At 46.9% G+C, this 14,983-nt stretch overlaps 1 protein-coding gene across 2 annotated transcripts in view; it reads right to left on the bottom strand.

Annotated features, from left to right (window-relative positions):
- Window positions 1–14,983, bottom strand: part of mafa (MAF bZIP transcription factor a) — a 162,320-nt gene that overhangs the window by 15,964 nt on the left and 131,373 nt on the right. Inside the window, exon 3 of one of the 2 annotated variants that reach the window (XM_084124760.1) lies at window positions 10,349–10,364. The exons of the other annotated variant lie outside the window; for it this stretch is intronic. The gene's annotated coding sequence lies outside the window, so the exon portion shown is untranslated. Of the gene's footprint in view, window positions 1–10,348; window positions 10,365–14,983 lie in introns of those variants that run through there. 2 annotated transcript variants of the gene reach the window in all.

The raw sequence follows: 14,983 nt of genomic DNA, 5'->3' as shown, positions 1-14,983 counted from the left end.
ATTGAGTAGTTCACACCTGAGAATACAATGGCCCGCATAATTAGCCTTTCATTCAGGTGTGTCACTGAGCCACAAGGAAGAAAGATAAATTTATATATTATATATATAAAATATAAAATTGGTTCACAGTTGGAAACACAGTTGTTGTTTTATTCACAAATTGTGCTTGCAAATTGTATAATATCCAAGGTAAACATTTCTAGTAATTGTGCAGTTAATTGTTCTCATACTGTATTTTCAGTAAGTTTTGGAATATATTCTCTACCCAAATGTGTCAATAATAAAGCACAATAAACATAATTTAAAGAGAAGGCTTATATTGACCTTTTAAGATTTTGTTCTATCCTTGTATTTATATTTGTTGCTATTTTAACCATTTAAATTTTAACAATATTTCCAGTGTAATCTTTCTTTGTAAAAACTAAAGTATACATTTTATCATACGTATTTCAAAGTTAAGGATTCATTAGTTTGTTGTTTCCTCGCCACGGCCAAACCGTTCGAGATATCAAAAATCCGTCCGGAATTTATCATCCTCAATGTCTTGACTTCATGCTGACCGAGTTTGGATCTATATGTGTACCGAGTTTCATATTAATTCATGCAAGCGTGTTTGATATATGGACCAAGTTTTCAGACCGTGTCCAAGGGGGTGCTGTTGAGCCCCCCTGCCACGCCCAGGTAACAGCTTCAGCCCGGCTCTGATGACCGTGGGTTCTGACCTGTGTGGAAAGTTTCAAGAGTTTTTGAGCACGTTAAGGGCCCCAAAAGCCCCTGAAACCTTGAAAAACAAAGATTAAATGGAATAGACAAATCCCCCCCCCCCCCACACACAGACACAGAGAGAGAGAGAGAAAATTCTCCAGAAAATCCACATTCAAACCAAAATATCTGACTTCCTGTTGGTCTGAGGTTATGACTGTAAATTAGAAAGTTGTCCTGCTTGATGAGAACAATACACCTACCAAGTTTTGTGATTCTAGGAAAAACGAAGCCCCCATTTTTGACTAAAGGTGGCGCTACTGAGCCATTCCACCACGCCCGTTTCTGAAACTTTGCACGTCTACTGGATAATAAATGTGATGTGTCTGTCGAGTTTCATGCATTTTCAAGCATGTGAAGAGTCTCAAAAGCATTCGAAAAGAATATTAAAGTTTGATGGGTTGCCACGGCAACAGTTTCTAAGATATCAATAATCCTTTCACAGGTCTACATCTGCCGTGTGTCTACATTATACACATAAAGTTTTAAGCAAATCGGGTAAAAATAAGAGAGTGATTTCAAAGCATTTTGAAAGTGACACACTTCCTGTTGCCAGTTGGTGGCGCTATAACTTTGACTCACAAATGTCACATCCATGTGATCGGCCTCTTACAACGAATACACTGCTGAAGTTTCAGCAAGATCAGATAATGTATGCAGAAGTTATAACGCACTTCCTGTGTCCCATTATTCGCCATAAATTCGTTTCCTCGCCACGGCCAAACCGTTCGAGATATCAAAAATCTGTTCGCAAGAATTCATCCTCAATGTCTTGACTTCATTCACACCGAGTTTGGCGGCGATCGGATGAATTCCCTAGGAGGAGTATTTCACATTCCATTGTATGCGTTTTCCAAACAACGTATAATAACCGACTTCCTGTTGGGCTTTTGTAAAACTTAGAAAGTTGTTCGGCCCGATGAGATCTATATGTGTATTGATTTTCATATTATTACATGCAAGCGTGTTTGATATATGGACCAAGATTTCGGACCCCATTCCAGGGGGCGCTGTCGAGCCCCCCTGCCACGCCCGGGTACCAGCTTCAGCCCGGCCCTGATGGCTGCGAGTTCTGACCTGTGTGCAAAGTTTCAAGAGTTTTTGAGCATGTTAAGGGCCCTAAAAGTGGCAAAAAGGCAAAAAAAATAATAATAATAAAAAAAAAAAAATAATAAAAAAAAATCCTTACGAAAACAATAGGGCCTTCGCCCTTTCAGGGCTTGGGCCCTAATAATCCTTACGAAAACAATAGGGCCTTCGCCCTTTCAGGGCTTGGGCCCTAATAACAATATTTGGTGCTGAAGGAGACGGAGCTGAGCTCCAGCAGGGTGTGTTCTGGACCTGAGGAGGCGGAGCTGCGCTCCGGTGCACTCCAGCCCAATTTAACCTCTGCCGTCACCAGTGCCGAAGCACACAGGGAATTACCACGGCAACACTTATTTCAGCGAACTGAAACAGTGAAGCACTCACTTTTCCGCCCTCAACCAGCCATCAACACACACACAAAAAATAGAAATTTGTTTGCTGTTAAAACAGCAGTTGAGAACTCAAAGCTTGCGATCACCGCTGCACTGCGCTGTAGAAACCACCAGCACCGGAAGAGTCTTTCTAGAAGAACATCGACACACCCGCTCGTTGAATACAACAATACTCTTCAGAGACATCAAAGACGATCGGCTCCGAAACAAAAAGCAACTAGTGCGTGAATCCACTTCCATATTTATGCCGTGCCGCGGGGGCGGAGTGTGTGATGCGAATCACGCACACCAATTACATTGGCTCGTTTCAATAGTACTCGAAGATGACAGGCTCCCTAAGCCCATTCAGTCGATGTCGACTACGTCAAACGTGAACGACTGAAAGGGAACCTTGCTTTCTGGAATACACCCCAGATGTGTCTCATTCGGTTCCTCTTTTACCCTGTTTATATATACTCCCTGCTTAGTTTTTTTTTTCTTTATTATGTCTAACACTATGTTGGTTTGTGTGTTCCTAATGCTTCAGAGCTTCTACCCCTACATGTATTAGTTATTTCTTTGATCTTGTAAATAAATACTTTTTCTGCAAATAGATCGTTCCGGGTTACTTGACTGTAACCCTGTTCCCTGAAAAAGCGTAACGAGATGTTGCGCTGCTTAGCGCATTGGGAACGTCTTTAGTCGTGACCCGCTGTGAATATAGTGTGTAAACACGTCGATGGAATCGACCGGAAGTAATATAGCCTCGGTTGGTGAAGTCATAAGTCTATAATTAGATGAGCCGCAGGTGCATCGTCAGGATATTTTGTCTGAAGAGCAGTCCTGGGACATCATCAGCACGGCAATGCAGCACAGCATCTCATTCCGCTTTTTCAGGGAACAGGGTTACAGTCAAGTAACCCGGAACGTTCCCTTTCAAAAGCTACAATCCATGCTGCGCTGCTTAGCGCATTGGGAACGAGAATGCCCACGCCGCCGTGCTTTAAGGTGTCTGGACTCCTTACGGTTGTGTAGGTGTGCTCACAAGAACGCAGGAAAACCCTAGACATCAGCTTGTGATGTCGACTCAAGGACGTGAGAGCCCGGACTGGCATAAAAATCCAAACTATAAAATCTTATGAATGTGTGCGGAGAGGACCAGCCTGCCGCATCACAAACAAACTGCAAGGGGGCACCTCTTGCCAAAGCAGCAGAGGAGGCGACCCCTCTGGTGGAGTGAGCCCTTAGACCCGTTGGTGAAGCTTGACCGCGCGCCTCATAGGCAAGAGCAATAGCATCCCTGACCCAATGTGACATGGTCTGTTTGGTGGCGGCAGTGCCTCTGTTGCTGCCCCCATAACAAACGAATAGTTGCTCTGACTTACGCCACTGGCTAGTGCGGTGGACGTAGTTCTGAAGAGCATGAACTGGACATAGTCTGTGAGATCTCTCCTGCTCCGGCGTTGTGAACGGTGGAGGGCAGAAGGCCTCTAGAGTGACCGGATGTACAGCAGAGAAAGGTACCTTAGGCAGGTAATCAGGATGAGGATGCAAAATCACTTTCACCATTCCTGGGGCAAAGTCTAAGCAGGATGGCAATATTGACAGAGCCTGCATATCCCCGATTCTTTTTAGAGAGGTTATAGCCATAAGAAAAAACATCTTTAGGGTCAGAAGTTTGTCAGACGCTGACTCTAGAGGTTCAAAGGGGGTCTCAACCAGACCCTCGAGTACTATTGCTAAGTCCCATGAAGGGATCTTGGTTCTTATGGGAGGCCTCAGTCGTCTGGCCCCACGAATGAAGCGAGCGAGCAGAGGATGTCTCCCGAGTGGCACACCGTCAACCAAAGCGTGGCAAGCCGAAAGAGCGGCCACATAAACCTTGAGAGTGGCGGGGCATGTGCCTGTTGATCATTTTTCTTGCAGGAAATCCAGAACTGAAGCAATCTGGCAGTTGACCGGATCTGCATTATGTACAACACCACCTTTCAAAAACACCCCATTTGTTGGCATAACTCTTTCTAGTGGAGGAGGCCCTAGCGCTTAGAATGGTCTCAATAACGGCAGGCGAAAGCCCAGTGCCCCTCAGTTGGTACCCATCAGGGGCCAAACATGAAGGTTCCACAGGTCGGCGCTGGGATGAAATATCGTACCCTCCGCCTGGGACAGAAGGTCCCTCCTCTTCGGAATCACTCATGGAGAGCCGTCGAGGAGAGATATTATCTCCGAGAACCATACTCTGTTCGGCCAACGCGGCACTATCTGTAAGAGGCACGACCCTTGCTGGCGAACTCTGGCTAGAACTCCCGGGAGCAGAGCCACTGGAGGAAACGTATACAGGCGCATCAGGGGGGCTGGGTGACTCAGAGAGAAGTAGAGGGGACATTGTCTGCTGGGAGGCGAAGAGGTCCACCTCCGCTTCGTAAAATCTGGTCCAGATCTGTTTTACTACATCTGGGTGGAGTTTCCATTCCCCCGTGTGTAATTTCTGTCTGGACAGTAAATCTGCTCCCACATTCAGATACCCCGGAATGTAGACTGCCCTGAGTGACAGGAACTTTTCCTGTTAAAATATTTCAGGGCCAGAAATACAGCCATCAACTCGAGGCAGTTGATGTGCCAATCAAGCTGATGACCCTCCCATTCCCCTTGAGCTGGACAACCACTTAAAGGTGAACTAAGTAACTTTTTTACCTTAACCGAACAGCTTCGGAGTCATTGGAATAATTATATGACTTTTTTCGGGTTGAATGGTGGTCATCTCGCACCCCCCAAGCGCCTGTGAGCCGAAAAACCACCCTTGCAACTTTGGACCGGTGGGTAATCAGGTCTCGCAATGTAACAAATTGCTTTACGGCAAAAAAATCTGCCAAAATTCTGTTATTATTGCGCTCCCTCACGCTGTTCGAACCCGAATGAAGAAGACGTTTTAAAGAATGTCCCATCTGCTTTGATGTCGTTGATCTACTAGCCTCTGGTATCTGAGAGTCGCCAACGAGTTTTTCGACAGTGTTGTCAAATATCTATTCCGAAGCTGTAGGGGGAGCTCTATAGAGAAACCTGCGAGCAAAAAGCGAGAATACAGCGAAGAAATCCCCGAAACTGCATAGCCCGGCTTTAAGAAAGCTCCCCAGCCCATCAGGGAGGTGTCTGTCATTAACAATCTGCGACGACAAGGTGCCCCTAGAGTGGGACCCAAGGCGAGGAACCAGGGTCTGAGCCACAGAGATAGTGTACGAAGCCCGCGGCGTGTCACTTTTATTTGCCTTTGAGGAATGGCCCTTGGATGAAATCCCCTGGCTTTTAGCCACAACTGAAATGGTCTCATGTGCAACAGCCCCAAACGAATCACTGTGGATGCTGAAGCCATGAAACCTAACATCTTTTGGTACTGACGAACAGTGCGATCTTGGCCTAGCCTGACTTTGGCGGGAGACAGTTGTGCCCGCATCGTGATCGAATCCCAAACGATCCCGAGATAAGTCGTTCTCTGGGCAGGAGAAAGAACACTTTTCTTGGTGTTGAGTCTCAACCCTAGAGAAACTAGATGAGCTAGCATGATGTCTCTGTGTTGAAGCGCCATCTTTTGTGATTGTGCTAGTATTAACCAATCATCGATATAATTATAAAATGCGAATGCCCTGGAGTCGTAATGGAGCCAGTGTTGCATCCATGCATTTTGTGTATGTACGGGGTGATAAGGCTAGGCCGAATGTAAGAACCCGAAACTGGTATGCTTCGCCCCCGAAAGCGAACCTCAGGAACTTCCTGTGTTGTGGCAATATTTGTATGTGAAAATATGCGTACTTCAGATCGATTGTGACGAACCAGTCGTGGTGTTGAATTTGCGACACGACCATCTTGACAGTTAACATCTTGAACTTGAGTGCTTTGACTGTACGGTTTAAGCCTCGAAGATCTAAGATTGGACACAACCCCCCGTCCTTCTTGGGGACCAGGAAGTATCTGCTGTAATAGACTCCCTCTCTGGAAGAGGAACATGTTCTATGGCCTCTTTGCTCAGAAGAGTTTGTAGCTCTTGTGACAGTACATGCATCAGCTCCGGTCTCACGGAAGTGGAGACCACACCGTTGAAAGGATGACGAATAAATTGGATTCTGTATTCTATTTGCACTATGCTTAATACCCAAGCAGAAATGCCTGTCAGAAGTTTCCACGCTGCCAGACTCTCTGATAGTGGTATCAACTTTAACACTTCCTTTTGAGGGGATGTTAGATGTTCCGTGTCCTGGATGAAAGCAGGAAGCAACAGAACATCTAACAATTCGCTGGAAACCGCTGTCCCCCGAAGCACCAGAGGTGGTGGGGATGGAGAGGTTTCGTGGGGGTAACGAGAAGGGGCGGTCAGATATAATACGCGCCCCATCCCGTTGGGGGCTACCCCCACCAGACTGGGCGCCAGACCATCAGGACTTCCTCTTTTTATTGATAATAGTCCTGAGGTCTGGTCTGGGAGGCTACTGGGTGCGGCAAGCCGGTCCCCCATCCTTACGAGGACGAGCGCAACTCGCCACACTTTGCTTCTTAACCTCCCTAGTTCTTGAAGGACCGGGGAGAGGTTGGGTGGCCGATGGCCCCTCCCCTTGAGTGTGGCGAGGAAGGAACTGCACAAAAGCTTCCTCATGCTTTTTGACCTCTCTGAACCTGGTGACGACGGTGTTAACTGAGTCGCCAAACAGGCCAGAGGGTGAGACTGGGGAATCTAACAAGAAAACTCTATCCTTATCCTTGATTCCCGTCAGATTCAGCCACAGATGCCTCTCCGTGCTAACCAGTGCTGACATAGAACGGCCGATTGCACGGGCCGTCTGTTTGGTAGCACGGAGAGACAGATCTGTGGCTCTACGCAGTTCGGTGAAGGCTTCCTCGTCGATGGTAATGCCAACACTCAAGTCCTTCAACAGGTCAGCCTGGTACGCCTGTAACACTGCCATAGTGTGCAGCGCAGCACCAGCCTGACCTGCAGCTTGATAAGCTTTACCCACGAGCGCTGATGTTGTTCTACATGGCGATTCGGGCGAGAGATAGCTCGTGAGAGTCGACGTCGAGGGCACAAAGACACGGGAAGTATATGGTTTACTCCATGACTTTGATAGTTCGTCATGGAGGTCCTCGAAGAAGGGGAGAAACTGGTGTTTTGGTCCCTCCCCCCTGCCACCGGACAGAAACCTATCCTCTAGCTTAGACTGTTTGGGTATCTCTTGATCGCTTGGTCAGTCAAGCTGTAACCTGGCCACCGCTCGAGTAACCACCTCGAGCAATTCCTCGACAGATTTATCCTGGCGAGAGGAACGCTCAGAGGCTGGCTGCTCATAGTCTGCAGACCCAAGAGATATTTTGTCATCCCCCGCATGAGCCGAAGAAGCACCGGGGTGCGCTTCGGGATCACGTGGATCTGGTGACAAAGCAAGCGAAAGGGACGGACCCGTCTCTTGCTCGTCAGCCAGATCCATACGAGAGCCCCACGATGGCAATGTGGGTGCGGTCTGGAAGTAGCTAAGGTGAGCGCACAGCATTTTGACTGTAAACAACTCGCAATGCTCGCACTCGCCCTGCTCCAAAGCAAGAGCCGCATGCTCTTCCCCCAAACAGACAAAACAGTAAAGCACTTATACCAGCGCTTATTCTGTTGACTCATTTCTCTTTCTCTTTTTTACTTTTTCTAAACTCTTTTTAGATAAATGCTTGCAAACCAAACACAGAGAGGTCTGAAGACTAAAAACCCGACGATGCACCTGCAGCTCATCTAATTATAGCCTTGTGTGGCGGGTGCGTGCCGATGATGTCACCGACCGAGGCTATATTACTTCCGGTCGATTCCATTGACGTGTTTACACACTATATTCACAGCGGGTCATGATTAAAGACGTTCCCAATGCGTTAAGTAGCGCAGCATCGATTGTAGCTTTTGAAAGGGAACAAATAGATCCTGCCTCAGTGCTTTCTTGCTCCTGCTGCAACCAATGCCTGACAGAGTGGAGTTTGTCAGTGTATAAGTGGTATTGCATAGCACAATGCAATGGTGTAAGGGGTGGTTGTCAGGGTGTTGCTTAAGAGGTCAGAGTGGTTTCCAGCACGTTGCTACAGTATGTGCTTGTTAATGCCTAATTAATAAGAACCCACACACAAATTCCCAGAAATTATATTATAGTCTCTAAATATGACTCGGGTCAATACTTTAATGTAAGGGGCTGTGTACAAACTGAGAAGTTTTTCCTTGGAGTTTTCCGCGTACAGATGACACCATTGTCAAAAGATCCCCATTCACTGGGATCTGTGAAAACGACAAAAAATGCTGTATTCTACTGTCAGGCCATTAGATGGTGATGAAACACTATAGTTTGAACACGTATTTCACATGTGCATGACGTCATTGTTTTCACAGATTTGCGTTTTTGTTGTTTACACGGAGACCATTTTCAAAAACTTGCACTTTGAAACCCATTTTCAAAATTTTGCGTTTTCAGGCACCCAAAATGCCATTGTCGTGTAAATGAATGGCCAAAACTCATATAAAGTCCTCAGTTTTTTGTTGAAAATAGTGTCGTGTAAACAGCCCCTAAGTTTAGAGAGATTTTCTTTTGGCCCATTTCACCCCTACTGTGCAAAAACAACTATTAGTGTTTAGAAAAATTATAGCACACATCTTCACAATAAGAAACATGATTTGACACCTTATCATTGCACATGTTCCATGTTCTTATTACTACTTGAACATACCTCTATGCTTTTACAAGTGTCACTTATTTTTTTTATTTTTTTTATTTTTTTTAGCAATTTCTCAGACATTCACTTCTTTTTCTCTCTGTTTTGTTTTATACCTTGGATTGTTTCCCAAATTGCACTTTGGGATTTTATGTGTGGTGTTCACTGATATTTTGTATGAACGACATCAGCACCATTTAACTACCAACAATTGACAACCTTTGCTATAGCAGCATGTTTATGGTGGCCAAAAATCGTGTTAGGCCACTCATTAGGATTTGAGAAAACGCACAGTAATGGACCATCATTTTGTTCAGTGAAGGAATAAGTTTCAAATGCAATAGCACTTAAGAACCTCAGAAGCTTATGTCTGGCCTACTCTATCCCAGAACAAGTGCATTATTACATCTGAGTGTCAAAGGTAACCAATAGCACTAATTACCCATGTTATCCACAGAGATTTGCTGAAAAAAATGTAATGGATCTCTTCAAAGTTAGAAACGAGTTGAGGTTAGGAAACTTTTCTTATCCTTAATTATTTTATGACGATAAGTATTTCAGACCAACCCCAGATCCAAAATTGAATATGAAACTTTCAGAATAGGCAAGACAAGGCAAGTTCATTTATATAGCACATTTCATAAACTATGGCAATTCAAAGTGCGTTACATAGAAAGGAATCAAAAATAATCACAAAATAAAAGCAAGGAAAATTAAAACTGTTATTCACAATGTTTTACATAATCATACTATGACAATTCAAATTGCTTTGCATAGAAAATAAACACAAAATAAAAGCAAGGGTAACTCAAACAGTTATAAAATGAATTAAAAGAGATAAATTATACAGTTATAAAATGAATTAAAGTAAAATGAATTAAAGTAGTTAAAAGATGATACATAGAATAAACTCATCTGGCAAAACACCGGTGTATCTTACTTTGCATATAGTTTTACTCTGACACTGTGTCTGTGGTGTTTATTCTGCTCGCCTAAGAATTCCATTAGACGTCTCCGATGGACCTGATTTTTCCTTATAATCGGACAGGAGGAGCTCTAGGACTGACCTCGGGTTCACTGCCCCATCAGTCCGCACCCCAAAAAAAAAACATTTGTTCGGAAGCTCTAGGAATGGAGTCAATCCAGTCCGCACCCCATAGAACCTTGAGTTTAATTGACACATCAAACTCACTACTCCACCACAGACCAAGGTCATCTGCATCGTTTCCCCACTGCGCAATGTGTCGTCGGAGTGACGTAATTTTCATGTAATTTTTGGACGTCCAAATTCGGTCCACTGAAGGGGTTGTTTTGTGACGCCAGGCGACGTCTTTTTTCGACGTCTTCCGCACGTCTAATGTGGACGTCCGTCCACAAAAGTTCGTTTGTGGGAAGAAGGAAGGAGACGGGATCGGCTTGCTGTGGATCGTGTGTTTTATTAGATAAGTCTTTTCCAAACAATAATCGCGCTCAGTGCGCTCAAACAAAACAGCGGCTACTTTAGGTACACACACACACACACACACACACACACCTTGCGTTCCCTGGGTATCGAACCCGTGATCTTAGCGTTATAAGCACCTATGCTCTACTGTTTGAGCTACAACATCACACTTTTGTACGCGTCTCCAGTTATCACCTGATGCTGAGACGATCAAATGGAGTTTTTGGAAAATGATCTTAAATAATTATAAATAATCTGTATTCATATGAATTAATCATGTTGATAATAACAATGTTGAAATGTGTAAATAAATAAAACTATTACATAGTAATCATATAAATTTCCTGCACCTGACATAGACGTCCAAATGACGTCCAAAAAAATTACCCAGTTCAAAGGTCCAATGTTGAACGTCAATATGACGTCCAAGTTGGGCCATGGTTGGACGTCAAAATAGTGGACATAGTTTGGACGTCGAATAGATGTCCAGAATTGGTCATGGACCGACGGACCCATTATAAACATGATCTGCATGTCTATCCAACGTCCAATATTTAGTGGGTCATCTTTCAATTTCCCCAATTAAGTGATTTATGTTTCTCTTTTACCAAATTCTCAGTTCCATTTGAGTTCAGTTTAGAATCAAAAGGAAGAATACAGTGCAATCAGTCGGATGTTCAGTGGATACAGTTATAAAAAGAATTAAAAGAGATATACTGGCAAAACACTGGTGTATCATATTTTGTACAGCTGCTTGTTATACTGTGAGATTATCCCATGTGGATTGTACTGTGTCTGTGGTGATCTTTCAACACGCCTAAAAATCTATTTGAAGTCTCCAATAGACCCGATTTTTCCCTAAAATCGGACAGGAGGAGCTCTATGACTGACTCACGGGTAACCTCGGGTTCACTGCCCCAAAATAGTTTCCATGTCCAGAATGTATTCATCTACAGAGGTATCTATGTAACACTGAGCTCAGTTAGCATCCTCTGGGACTACAAACTTGAGTTTTTCAATGTGACCCATGGACAGGATATTACCATTAAAGTGGAAATTTTGTTTTTATCATTGGCATTGAAGAGAGCTGTGTAATGGAGGAGATGGCTCTCTGAGAAGCTTCTAACCCAGGTGCTAGGATCTGAGCTTGCTGTCTCATCAATAATTGACAGCATCAAACCAATCAGAACAATTTGCTCCCCACAAAGCGAAGTGCTAGAGCAGGCTGGAGGTGCTTAATCATTAATGAGGCAATTAGTTGAAACTGTTACACCTGGCCCGAGTCGTTTGCGGAGTGGCCGCTTGTCTGATGCTACACCAGCGGACTCTGGGATATCAACTGACAAGAGTCCTAGCAGGGTCATCTGTTGACAAGAAGAGTGCCGCCTAATACCTCTACAAAACATGTCCCTTAACTAACTTGTATGCTTTTCAGTAGATTTGGGAAGAGGGACAATCTTGCAGAAAAGAAGATGCAGCTTGTAGTGTTTAAAATTAATTCTATGGGGGGACCATTTTTGTGGACAGACAAAGCATTGATCCAAGACTGATGTAACTGCAGTCAAACATGTTTAAAAAAAATAATAAAAAAACTTAAAAATGAACAACAAAGTAATCTGAAACTGCAAGGTTTCAGAGGGAGATCCAAGTTCTCATTGACTCATTGACTGTCCATATTGGAAGATTTGATGGTTAATCAATTCTGCTTCCCAGCCAGCTTTTTATAGTTTAGTTTTACTCTTGAAGAACTAGTCTTGATTCAATAAGATTGTTGTATGGCGCAGCACTGGTGCCAGAACAGTTCTCTTACGAGAGGTCTCTCGTACTGCGTTGAAAACGCTAGGGGAAAAACTCTTTTTTCACGAAATACTGAAGCAAAAAATTATCCTTTAATTTTGAAATAATGTAAAGCGCATTGCAGCAGCACGCAGCCATGGGCGAGACGGCTCGCTCGCTCATTGGATGCTCTGCGGCAACTGCATAAGCCTATCGAGCGAGGCCTGTGGTGACGTCAGGCCAATGAGGGCGCTTCGCGCCCTCCTCGCCACTTCCCGCCGAAACGGGCGTGGCTTAGTCCTATAAAAGGAGCTCGAAAAGGCTGATTCACTGATTTTTCATCTTTTCAGCGAAGCTCACGCATCGTTGGATCACGAGAGGAAGCAACGCGTCGTCTGAGAAGCACTTCAGCGGGACGAGTCACTCACGGAAGCTGCTGGCCCACGCCGCCTTCGACTGCCGTTCCTGCTGCGCTTTCCGGCTCCCATATCCTTTTTCTGTTTACTCTCTGTGTGTGTGTGTGTTCGCCCTGCGACATACACTCGTAAAAGAGCTCGCGTCTTTTTCAAGATGCCTTCAAAATGCGGCTCGTGCCGAGCCCCACTCAGCGAGGGAGACCGTCATGTCATCTGTGTCTCCTGCCTGGGTGAAGACCATGCAGCGCTCGCGCTCGCTGACGGCGGCTGCCCTCACTGCGAGCTTATGCCTATGGTGACTCTGAGGACTCGCCTGGCAGTATTCTCCGAGCCTGCATCTCCCGCTGTACTGCCGCACCGTAAGAAGCGCCGCTCTCAGCGGGTCCCGGAGCCTTCTCCAACCCGACTAAGCTCGCCGGTTCGCCCGCCTGCTTCACCGGTTTCGCCTGGATCACTTCCTGGTGCTCAGCGACCGCTGTCTGCCGCCGCTTCAGCAGAGGAAGCTGATTCTAAAGCCGCGTCGGGGGATGATGACTCGTGCTCTCTGTTAGCCTCGGGCAGTGAAGACTGGGCGAGCTCTGCGGATCTCGCGCTTCCTGCCCATACACCTAACAGAAGAGCTAACATCGAGAGGGAGCTGATGCGTGTACTCTCGCTGGCCGCGGCGAGCCTCGGCCTTGAGTGGTCCGCTCCGGAGCCCCCTTCTCGGACTCGACTGGATGGTAGCTTTCTCCCTGGTGAGCGCACTTCTCCGGAATCCAAGCCTGCCCCCTTTCTTCCTGAGCTTCATGAAGAAGTTGCGAAGGCTTGGAGCACTCCCTTCTCAGCTCGAACACGTTCGTCTGTCTCACCAGCATTCGCTACGCTAGACGATGCTAAAAACAGAGGCTACCATTCGCTTCCGCCGGTGGAACAGGCGATAGCGACCCATCTTTGCCCGCCCTCTGCTGGACGGCGGACGAAACCGGTGTTGCCATCCAAAGCCTGCCGCATGACGTCGACGCTGCTCGCGCGAATCTTCTCCGCCGCTGGGCAAGCCGCGTCTGCACTACACACCATGGCTACACTGCAGATCTTTCAGGGAGATCTCCTCCGTCGACTGGATGAGATGGGACCTGACGCGATCTGCCTCTCGGACTTAAGGAGCGCTTCGGATCTTTCTCTCCGCGCTACTAAGTCCGCTGCACAGGCCATGGGACGGTGTATGGCTTCCGCCACTGTAGCTGAGAGACATCTGTGGCTAACGCTCTCAGATATGGCTGATTCTGAGCGCACCGCGTTCCTCGACGCCCCACTATCTTCTGCCGGCCTCTTCGGATCCTCTGTCAACGAGTTCGTAGAGAGATTCGCCGAGGTCCAGAAAGCGTCTCAAGCCTTTAAGCACTTCCTCCCGAAGCGCTCTAGCTCTTCAGCGAGCCGTGCTAAACCGGCCCCACGGAGCTCTCAGCCACAGCCTCCCCCTCCTGCTGCTTCGTCGCAACACCGACAGCAACGCAGCTCGAGGCCCCGCTCTCGCTCTGCCAACCGTCGCCCCGCTCCCCGTGGGCCGCGGCCGAGGATTGTGGTGAAACCGGAAGCCCCGAAAACATCCTAGCGTGCCTAGGAAAGCGCCGGTGTGTGAGTCCCGCTGCGGCCGGACTCTCACCCAAGCGCGCCGCTGTTTCAGTCCCAGGAATTGCAACTTTCTCAGCGTCTTCTGCAACGCGCAAGCCCGTACAGTTGCCCGCTTGCCTGCACACAAAAGCCGTTTTTACGGCTACCCAGATAAATCCTGTAAAGAGTGTATTTTCTGGTATTCCGGCCACGGCCGATGGTGCAATAAATGTAGCGCTGATGTCCACTCCTATGTGCCCATCCCTACACACAAGCACAGCCCTTCACACAGGGCGCGCACCCATAAAATCGACTCAGGTCGATCGCGCAAACAACATAGTAAACGTGCCCACTTCCCAGTGCCCACAAACACTATGTCACACATGTCACAGGGTTTCTGTAAAAACGAAACCTGTGCGCGCTCGCTCTGCCCAGGCAGACAGCGCATCCAAAGCAGTAAATGTGCCCGCTTCCCCGTGCCCACACTTACTCACAGACACCATGAGTCCTCCGGGACCCGCTCAGCCCTCCCTCACTCGGTTAAGCACCGTAGTCGGGTTGAGGACGAGCGCTCTGCCCGCTGTGATCAGCGCGCCCCCCGCCCCGAATCTCGCGGGCATCCCGCCTATGCTGCAGCACACCGAAGCACCTCTGTCGCCCAGCGAACAGAGCGCGCTTCGCATCCAGCCCTTAGCCATCCATGCGGACGCATGGGCAGCACTTCCAGGGGTTTCGGAATGGGTGCTAGGCATTATAAAGAAAGGCTACTCGCTACAGTTTTATCGACGTCTTCGCCGCTTCACAACGCG

This window comes from Abramis brama (assembly GCF_963993115.1).
Source record: "Abramis brama genome assembly, chromosome: 9".
NCBI lineage: Eukaryota > Metazoa > Chordata > Actinopteri > Cypriniformes > Leuciscidae > Abramis > Abramis brama.
The sequence above is the reverse complement of the archived record's forward strand: the minus strand, read 5'-3'. Positions and strand labels throughout refer to the sequence as shown.